Here is a 10,803-nt window from a genome sequence, read left to right as displayed (position 1 = left end):
AAAAAAGAGGACCTGATGCCAGGGGCTTAAGTGGAGAGCAAATGTTTTGAGAATGATGAGGGCAATGAATGTACAAATGTGCTTTACACAATTGATGTACATGGATTGTAATAAGAGTTGTATGAGCCCCTAATAAAACTATTAAAAATAAATAAAGAGATACATAAATAAAAAATAATATATTACCTGTGCTACAATTAGGTAAGAATGGGATGTTGAATCTATTTCCTTGTGACGCGTCAATCACTGAATGCTGAAGTATAGACTATTTGGCAATGCCTAGCTTCTGTGGACAAGAAAGCGAAATCCTATCATGCCTAAAAATATATTGCAGGCAAAACCAATGATTGCCATACACAGAGTAAGTATGGTACCAACCCTGAGAAGTGATAGATCTTTTTCTTCAATTAGTCATACTTAACATCAGTCAGAAGATGAAGTTTTTCAGGGTAATATAACTTAATGTATTTTCTTCAATGCCTTAAGAATTGGTCATTCACTCTCACCCAGCACCACCATTGAATATGTTGTTATAGGCTCCATTGTGTCTGTGAAACAGACATTACAACAACCTTCCTTATAACAGAAAGAAAAACAAAAACCACTAGCTGCCTTGCACTGTCCTCACAGATATTTCCATATTGAGCTTACTGACGCAGTGTCCACCTTATCACTCAGCTCTTTGAATAGTCTTCCTCTTTGGGGCTTGCCCTCTTCTTTAGCAGGCAGAAGATCCTTACCAAAGGACTAGTCTGTCCTTATTTTTAAAATCAGGACACATCTTATACAAATGTGGTTTTTTTCAAGAGACTTAGTGAAGTGGTGGCTTGTGTGTGGAGCTGCTAACAGAAAGGTCAGCAGTTCAAACCTACCAGCTGCTCAGCCAGGGAAAGATGAGTCTTTCTAATTCTGTATTTAGTTCGTGTCAGACACTCACAGCAGCAATCCTGCCCTGCACTGCACAATCACCACTGCTCTGTTTGTAGTACTCTGCAATCTAGTGAGTTGTTATGCTGCTGGAAACAACATGACTATTATTTAAAATACCAGCAGGATCACCCAAATAGAACAGGTTTTAGCGTATCTTCCAGATTAAAAACCGATAATAAAGAAGGAATTAGCTGCCTCCTTCAGAGGAAGTAGCCACTGAAAATCTTATGCAAAACTGTCAGAAACTGAAGGGCTAATGAATGAAAGTAGAACACTCTCAGAGAGAGTGCTGCAGCATGGGAAGACACTGGGAATGTGACTGAGGAGGAGCTTCTTTTACAAAGTAGACTCAACAATGACAATGTGAATGAAATAGAGTCTTCAATATCTTCATTTGCTGATGGCACAATCCATGGTGAGAAGAAACAGCCAAAAATAATCCAATAATCAGAGCCTGGATTAAATAAAGTATGAATGTAGGAAAATTAGATATTGTCCCAAATGAAATGGAACACATACAGATAGAATTCCCAGGTGTTGGTGACCTGAAATGGAATGATATTAGTGATGTTGAATAAGAAGGTCATATGATTTTACTATGGAATAAGTGAAATAATCAAAAGGAATTGCATTGCAGTCATATTCAAAAATGATTATTCAACATCTATCTTGAAGTACAATGTTATCTGTAATAGGATGATTATACCTTTGGTGAAATTATTATACCTTCAGGATTATCCACCTTAAGGGAAATCTAATCAACACAATTATTAGTCAAATTTATGCACCAACCATAAAACCTTGTGTTGAAGATAAAGATTCTACCAATGGCTTCAATTGAAAATGGATCAAATATGCAATGAAAATGAATTTATAATAATGGACAACTGGAAAACAAAAGTTGGAAACAAACAAGAAGGAGCAGTAGATGGAAAATATGGAACTGCTAATAGAAATGAAGATGGAGATTGCACGATAGAATTTTTCAAGACTGGTGTAAGTGTATTTTTTAGTTTTTCAAAAACACAAATGGAGACTAAAGAATAGACTTCGCCATATGGAATTTACAGATATGAAATTGACTCCATCTGTAGGAAGACATGATGGAGAAGCTCAATATCAGCAGCTCAATATAAGCAGGCCAGTAGCTGACTGTGGAACAGACCACCAATTGCTCAAATGTAAGTTCAAATTGAAGCTGAAAAAAAATAAAAACAAGCCCACCAGAGCCAAAATATGAACCTGAATTTATTCCAACAGAATTTTGAATGCATATCAAAAACAGATTTTATGTACTGTACACTAATGATAGATCTGATAAACTCTGGAAGAACATCAAATATATCATTCATGAAGAGATTAAAAAGTAGTTTAAAAGACAGGAAAGACATTAAAAATCAAAGTGCATGTCAGAAGAGATTCTGAAATGTGCTTTTAATTGTAGAGTTGGTAAGGATAATGGAAGATATGATGAAATAAAAAGCCAAACAGAAAATATCAAAGGGCAGCTTGAGAAGACAAAATAAACTATTACAATGAAATATGCAAAGGTCTAGAGTTAGAAAATCTAAAAGGAATCATATATTCAGAATATCTTAAATACAAATAATTCAAGGAAAAAAATCCCAGCCTAAAGCTGAAATATTAAAGATTCTAAGGGCAAATATTTGCATGATGGAAGAAGCATCCAAAGACGGACAGAATACATGGAGTCTCCCAAATGTACTAGTTGATAGTCAACCATTTCAGGAGGTAGCATATAAGCAAGAACTAATGTTACCGAGGAGGAAGTTCAAGCTGCAGTGAAAGCATGAGCCAAACACAAGGCTTCAGGAATTGATGGAATATCAATTGAAATATTTTGGCCGGTTGATGAAGAAATGGAAGCACTCATTCGCCTGTGCCAAGAAATTCGGAAGACAACTCCCTAGCTAAACTATTGCAAGCGGTCCTTACTTGTATCTGTTCCAAAGAAAGGTGACCCAACAGAATGCACAAATTATAGAACAATCACATTAATATCATATGCAAGTAAAACTTTTTCCAAAGGTCATCCAAGAGGGATTTCGGCAGTACTTTGACATGGAGCTCCCGGAGGTCCAGGCCTCATTTAGAAAGGACACAGAACAGGGAAATCAGTGCCAATGTCTGCTGGATCCTGACACAAGGCATCGAATATTAGGGTCATGTTTCCTAGTGTTTTATTGATTATGCTAAGGCACTCCACTGGGTGGTTCATAACAAACTATCGATAGCCGTGAAAAGAATGGGAATTCCAGAAAACCTCATTGTCCTCATGAGTAATTGTAGGTGCATCAAGAGGCAGTTGGGAGGACACACAGGGAATCTGCTGCATTGTTGTATATCTGAAAGATCTGCATCCTAGTTGGATCCCCTCACCACACTTAATCTACAGGCTGAGTGAAAGATCAAAGAAGCTGGATCCAATGAAGAAAATGCAGCATTATTATGTGAAGAAGCCTTAACCCCCTGAGATATCGAATAACACAACTTGCTTGTTAAAGTGAGGAGGACTTGAGACATGGATGATGAAGACCGAGGATTACACTCTTCAGTATGGATTATAAATCAGGGGAGAATTCAACAACCATTATTGAAAGGAATATTATTTTCCTCTTCCACATTCATTCCTTTTATTAATAAAGCATTTTATTGGGGGCTCTTATAGAAGTCCATACATCACGAGTATCATACACCCTCATTCCTTTTTTAATAGTTTGATTGGCATATAATCCACTTATCACAATCCAGTAATTCAATCAGCTCAAGAAGAATTGTACAATCATTACCAAAATCAACTTTAGAACATCTACTTTTTTTCTCACATGGTAAAATTCCTGTAAAAGTAGTTGTTTAATCACAATCAGTTCATTCATATTTTAGCTTTCACATGCACATTAAACACATAGCCAACCTGCTGTCCAACTATGTACTCTTCACACTTTTTATGTTTGAATCCATCGCTGCAAACACTGTGTCAATTGATCTACTTGAAGGTTGTCCTCTTTTTTCTTGTTTTCTGGTTTACCAAGCATGGTGACTTTCCCGCCCCCATCCCCTCCCCGCCCCAGGGACTGATCCTTCCTGATAACATGCCCAAAGTACCTGACACTAAATGTTGCCATCCACACTTAAAGGCATTCCAATTGTACCGACAAATAGATTTATTTGTTTCTGACAGTCTGCTATAGTTTCAATATTCTTTATTCAAGCCATAGTTCAAATACATAATTTTTTCAGTGTTTTTTTTTCTCACTCTGTCCAACTTTCACATGCATAAGAGGCTATTGATAATACCATGACTTGTATCAGATACATATTAGCTTCATTGTTAAACAGGTCTTGTGCAGAAGATTTGCTCAATGCAATAAGTCAGTTGATATCTTGACTGTAAACTTCTTGGAACAGGAGAGCCTTATTTGTCTCCTCCAGAATGGCCATGGGATGAATAACAAAATTTGAGCTTAGCATTCCCATGGCTAACCCTCCGTATGCAAGGTCATTCATGTCATACCCATGATGCCACCAAGTAAATACTAGATAGATGATGTTTGTCCTCGAATGGAACTTCCATTTTATGCCAGTAAATGAGTCATTAGTCTCTTTTAGCACCTTAGTTCTATTATCTCTAAAAGAAGTAGATTGACTTAAATAATTTTCAAGTTCCTAATGCTTTGAGAAACTCTGCTTCCTAGTAGTGCCAGAATGTAATCAAGAACAAATAACACTGCAGGATGAAGTCCAAGCTGCACCAGAAGCATTAGCTAAAAACAAAGCTCTAGGAATTGACCAAATACCATGCTAATAAAGCACTCCAATCATTCACTCAGCAAGCCAAAACATTTGGAAGACAGTTACTTGGCCAACTGACTGGAGAGGATCCATATTTGTAACAATTCCAAAGAAAGGTCAACTAACATAATACTAAAATTATAGCACAGTATTGTGAATATCATATGCAAGTAAATTTTTGCTGAACATTCTCCAACAACGGTTGTTGCAGTACATCAAGAGGGATTTGCCATTAATCCGGCTGAATCCAGAAGAGGACTTGGAAGGGGGATATCATTGCTAATGTCAGATGGACTTTAATGTAAAGCAGAGAATAGCAGAATACATGTTTTTTTGATTATGTAAATGTTTTTTTGACTATGTAAAGACATTTTGACTGTGTGGATCATAACAAATTATGGGTAAACTTGAGAAGAATGAGAATGCCATAAAACCTCATTCTGCTCATGTAGAACTTTTACATGGATCATGAGGCAGTTGTGCAAACAGAACAAGGGCATATGAATGGCTTAAAATCAGGAAAGATGCCTGTCAGGATTGTATCTTTTCACCTTAATCATTCAGTCTTCATGCTGAGTGAATCACCTGACAAGCTAGCATTAGGATCAGAGGAAAACTTATTAACAACCTGAGCTATGCAGATGATGTCAACATGGCTTTCTGAAAAGGAAGAGGAATTAAAGCTTGCTCATGAAGATCTAGGATTATAGCCTTCAGTATGGATTACAAGTTAATGTAAAGAGGACCAAAATCCCCACAAGTGGACCGATATATAAAATCATGATAAAGAAAAGATTGAAGTTGTCAAGCATTTCTTCTTGCTTGGATCCACAAGCGTGCTGATGGAAGCACCAATCAAGAGACCAAATGACACATTATATGTGATAAATCTGTTTTACAAGACCTTTATAAAGTGTTTAAAAGTAATGATGTTACTTTGAAAAAAAAGGTGCACCTAACCCAAGCCATGATATTTTCTATTACCTCATATGCATTTGAAAGCTAGACTTTCAATAAAGAAGACAAAAGAAGAATTGATGCATTTTAATAATTGCATTGGCAAAGAATATCGAAAGTTCCATAGGCTGTCAAAAGTACAAACAAATCTGTCTTGGTAGAAATGCAGCCACAATGTTCCTTAGTGGCAAACATGGTTTGTTAGACCGGGTTGTCTAGAGAAAAAAAGAATTCAGTAACACTCATCTATGTGTAAGAGACAGCTTTATATCAAGACATTTATAAATACGAAAGGCATTCCAGTCCAACTGTAGCCCATAAGTCCAATGCTTATCCATAAGTCCTCTTCAGACTCCTGTAAGTACAGGCTGGTGACACAGTTTTGGAAATGAAGCGGGAGGATCACTGGCCAGTGGTTTCAGAGTCCCATGGGTCCAAAGTAAGTGAGAACATGGCACAACACCAAAAGCTCTCAGAATTGGCCAGTCCATATGGGCCCACCTCTGGAGGCAGACACAGAATACCAGGCAAGTGCCAGCAAAGAAGAGGCAGTGTCAGAGAGAGGTAGCTCCCAGAGTCCCTTACTCTCATAACAAAGGCAGAAAGCTTCTTCTGTCTCCTGTGGAGAGGCTCCTGACTTCTACCTGCTACCTGGAAAGTAGCAGCCCAGCAGGACCACGAGAGCTCCTAAGTTATAGATAATTATATCTAAATTTTAAATATATATTGTTGTATATTAATTATGCAGACCACATTATAATTGTCCAATGCTTGCTTTAGGTACATAGCAAGAAAAAAGAACGATTTCTTATTCCACTGAATTAACGAATTATTTTATCACTATAGATGCAAGAATACTCAGCAGATTTTTAAAATTAATTCAGAAAATTGATTTTTCTGTGTCTTAGTAACAAGATCTTTTGTTGTTGTTTTGCCATTCTCTGTCATTCTATATGTTATTTAAGTTCTGTATGTTTTGTTACTTGGTGAGACCTAGGTTAAATATATTTTAAACAACTTCATTACACTGGTGACACTGTCGGCCAAACAGGTTTCTAACCTCCAGGTTGTGAGTCAAACCCATCAGCTGCTCTGCATGAGAAAGATGTGGCTTCCTGCTTCTAGTCTCAGAAACCCTCTATAGATAACATCACTCTGCATTGGAATTTGCTCTATGACAGGATTGGTTGTAGGATTCATGGACATTTCTGTCCATTCGGGAAGTTGATGGACGTCCAGAAAACATTTCATCATTTTCAAAACGAGAATGCCACTCACATACTTGAATTTTTCCAACAGCACTGTCCTTTTGAGCTGTGTTAAACATCACCCGTATGTGCAGAACAGCCCTGCTCCATGAGGCTTTCCAGGCGGTGAACTTTGGGGAGCAAAGTGCCAGGCCTTTCTTCAGAGGTTCTGCTGGACGAATTTCAATAGTTATCTTTAATTAGTAGTCCGGGGCATCACGGTTTTTGATACACAGAGATTCCTTATGATCACATTATGAAAAGTAGTATAAAACTTCGAATAATTTTTACGTTTATTAAAATATTAAAAACCAATTAAAATTGCTAATAATGCTCAGAAGTGGAAAGAATAAAATAGATGGGCGATCTGGAGGAAAAACAATAAAAAACCCTACACTGGTACTGCAGGAGGACGTGTGGCAGAGAAGGTTCAACACTGAGCTGCTAACTTCAAGGTCCATGATTCCATCTCCCCATCACTTTGCAGAAGAAAGACAAGGCTGTCTGCTCCTGTAAAGATTTGAAGTCTCAGAAGCCCAAAGGGGCACGCACCTCTACTCTGTCCTATACAGTAATCATGAGTTGAAATTAACTTGATGGCAGCGAGGTCCTTTTTTGAAGTTAAACTCCTCACTACTGACCTAGTACTGACCCAGTGCTACTTCACTCCTGACCAGAGGCACCAGGGGAAAAGACCTTGGTGTGCTCTCATAAAGATTACCGCCTAGAAAGCCCGATGGGGGAAGTTCTTTAGTACAGGGATCGATACGGATCAAAATTGACTAGAAATGACCTGATAACAATCATAGTGGGAAGAGTTAAGTGATTAGCTCAAACGTGCCTGTCTCATTGTTATATGCTAATTGAGAAATACATATTTACTCCTCATTGTGTAAACATAATTTGAAGCGACATTGGAAAAGTCAGAAACTGAGTGATTTGGAACCAGCCATCTGGGCTGTCTCCTTAATGCCTCCTTAAGAGTTGTAAAGCTTTGGCACATCCTTTCATTGTCCAGCTACTTTTTTCAAGAAGTAAAATTTACCTTGGGTCCATCATAGAAAACTACAAAGGTAGGCACATGTTTGACAGAGAGAAATCCAATAAACCACATTGATAATCTTTGTTGATAGAACACAATATCTTTTAAATCTTCTCAGTATGCCTTTTAAAAATACTTCCTTAACTCCCCACTGTTGTTCTAGTTTTTTTTTTTTTTTTTGGTTTTCTCCATTTCTGTCTAGGAATTCTGCTCCATTCAGGTTAACTTGACAGTTCTCAAATCGTCCTCCGAGCGCCTTATCTCTAGTGCTTTGCTGATACATTTGGAATACAGAAGTGTTTGCTTACCTTCTGATCCTTAGAGCTGTATCTTCTTCAGGATCAAGTTGGAACACCTCTCCTGATTACAGTGATCCTGTTACTAGTATTTCTCTGGAAAAACTTTTTTTTTTCTTTCCTTAGACTACTAGAGAGGGGCAGGGATTCCAGTGAAGATGATAGTGTGGACTTCATGGGGGAGGATGGCACTTACTATGCTCCTGTGTAAATAGGAGCCCTGTTTGTGCAGTGGTGAAGTGGTTCAATGTTAACAGCTATCCCAAGGGTAGAAGAGCAGACACTCTGTCTCCTTCAAGATTCTATCCATGGAATCCGTACAGGTGAGTTTCACTCCTTCCTATAAGGTTGCTATGAGTATGAATTGATGTGTTGGCAGCAAGTTTAGTTTTGGTTTATAACATATATAATTTAACAAATCTACACATTGAATATGTAGATTGATTTGTAATAAGTGTCATACATATGGAGTTGCTAAGAAATGTGTGTGTATTTTTAAAATGTCACTTAATCAAGTTCAACTTCTGGTGACCTCCTATGTTATTGGACAGAATAGAAGACAGTAGTATTTCCTTGGCTATAATATTCATGAAAACAGATTGCCAGGTTTATCTTTCTTGCTGATACTGGGTATGTTTGAATTGCATATCAGCATATGCATATTAGTATTTTCATATTACATGTGTATATATTGGTATGTGTATGTGCACATAAATAATATAAATGTATGTATAAATATGAGGCTATTTTTTCTTTTTAATTGTATGGTATATATATGAAAATTTGAAGATTATCCTTTTATAATTCTCAAGTTTTCTCCATATTTTCCCAATCTAAGATTTACATTAGGAAAAAGAACTAACATATCATCTTGGTTGAATTAAATGTCAAAATTAATTGAGTAAGTTAAATTAACTTTAGTCATATAGAAAAGTATTAGAGCCGTCTGTGAGCTCTCATCTGTGCTGGGTGTGCTAGTCCCTTTCACTACTGTGAAGTCTTTTTTAAGCTCTATATTAACAGGAAGCATTCCACCTTCATGCAAGAAAGTAATTCCTATAGCTAAACATACTTCCAAGTCACACAAGTTTTTGATAAATATTTATTTTTCTAAAAATAAAATCCTTTCTGTAAGTACCTCTACACACACCAGCATACATTTTCTGTCCCTTTTCATGGCTGTAACAACTGTAGACACAGTGCGGCCTTTACTTACCATCTTGATTTTCAGGAACATGCAAGACATGGTTTGTCCTTGTTCCCAGCTTTACCCCTGATGCCTATAACACAGCATTAACCTTTGAAAGAGAAACAAACAAATGAATAAAAGATCTGCACAACAAAAATCCATTATATTCCAATATGTTTAATGAACTCTCTGAAATACTGATAGAACGCATACTAGTCTTTCATAAAAATCTTTACACTAGGGAATTTAGGATACCAGCACCTCACCCTAAATAAAAAACAGATGAACCCCATTGTCATCATGTTGATTCCCACTCATAGTGAGTTATCTAGAGCTGCTGAGACTTGGTAAGTATTTTGGGAGCAAACAGCTCCGTGTTCATTCACCACAGCAAGAGCAAGTGGTCGAGCTGAACTGATCGTGTGGCAAACAGTTAAATGTGTCTCTCAGTTCCATTCATGACCATCTACTCAATGCCAGTTCATAGGACAAGGCAGAGGTGCCCCTGTGAGTCTCTGAGACTGTTTATTTAGGTAAGTAGAAAGCCCCATCTTTCTCCATGGAGCAGCTAGTAGTATTGAACTGTTTATTTTCTTTTGTCTTAGTTTATGAATTAATTTGTTATTGTTGTTGTGATCAGTGGTGTTTCACTGGGTTTCAAATCAGGATGACCTCACAAAGCAGAGTAGAAGTGCTCCATAAATTTTTATAATCTGTAATCTATTTTTTTTTTTTAGGATTTAAATATTTTTATTGCACTTCATCCACATACCGCACAATTCTATAGCCAAATCATATTAAGAACAGTTGTACAACCATGACCAAGATCAATTTTAGAATATTTTCCTCTTCCTTGTACTTATTTCTATTAGTGTAATTATTATTTTTTAATTATGGCAAAAAATATGCAGCAAAGATTTCCCAATTCAACAACTCCTATATATATAATTCAGTGTCATTGAGTACACACTTCATGTTTTACAACCGTTATTGATATCTTTTTTCCAAATTATTCCAACACCATTAACAAAAGCTCAATCCCACCTAAGCAAATAATCTTCCTCCTTCAACCATAGTTATCATGTAGCTTGGCTTCTTTTTTCTTTTATAGTCATTTTCTTCACATAATATTTGCAATTCCTACACTTCCATAGTTAATTTTCTTTTTAAAAGAGTTGTATGCACATTATCATAATCACTTCTTTTTTTAAATCATTTTATTAGGGGCTTATACAACTCTTATCACAATCCATATATACAACAATTGTGTAAAGCACATTTGTACATTCATTGCCCTCATCATTCTCAAAACATTTCCTTTCCACTTAA

This window comes from Echinops telfairi, unplaced genomic scaffold (genome assembly GCF_000313985.2).
Source record: "Echinops telfairi isolate 266 unplaced genomic scaffold, ASM31398v2 ScPeMD7_7467;HRSCAF=8505_1, whole genome shotgun sequence".
Classification (NCBI taxonomy): domain Eukaryota; kingdom Metazoa; phylum Chordata; class Mammalia; order Afrosoricida; family Tenrecidae; genus Echinops; species Echinops telfairi.
The sequence above is the reverse complement of the archived record's forward strand: the minus strand, read 5'-3'. Positions refer to the sequence as shown.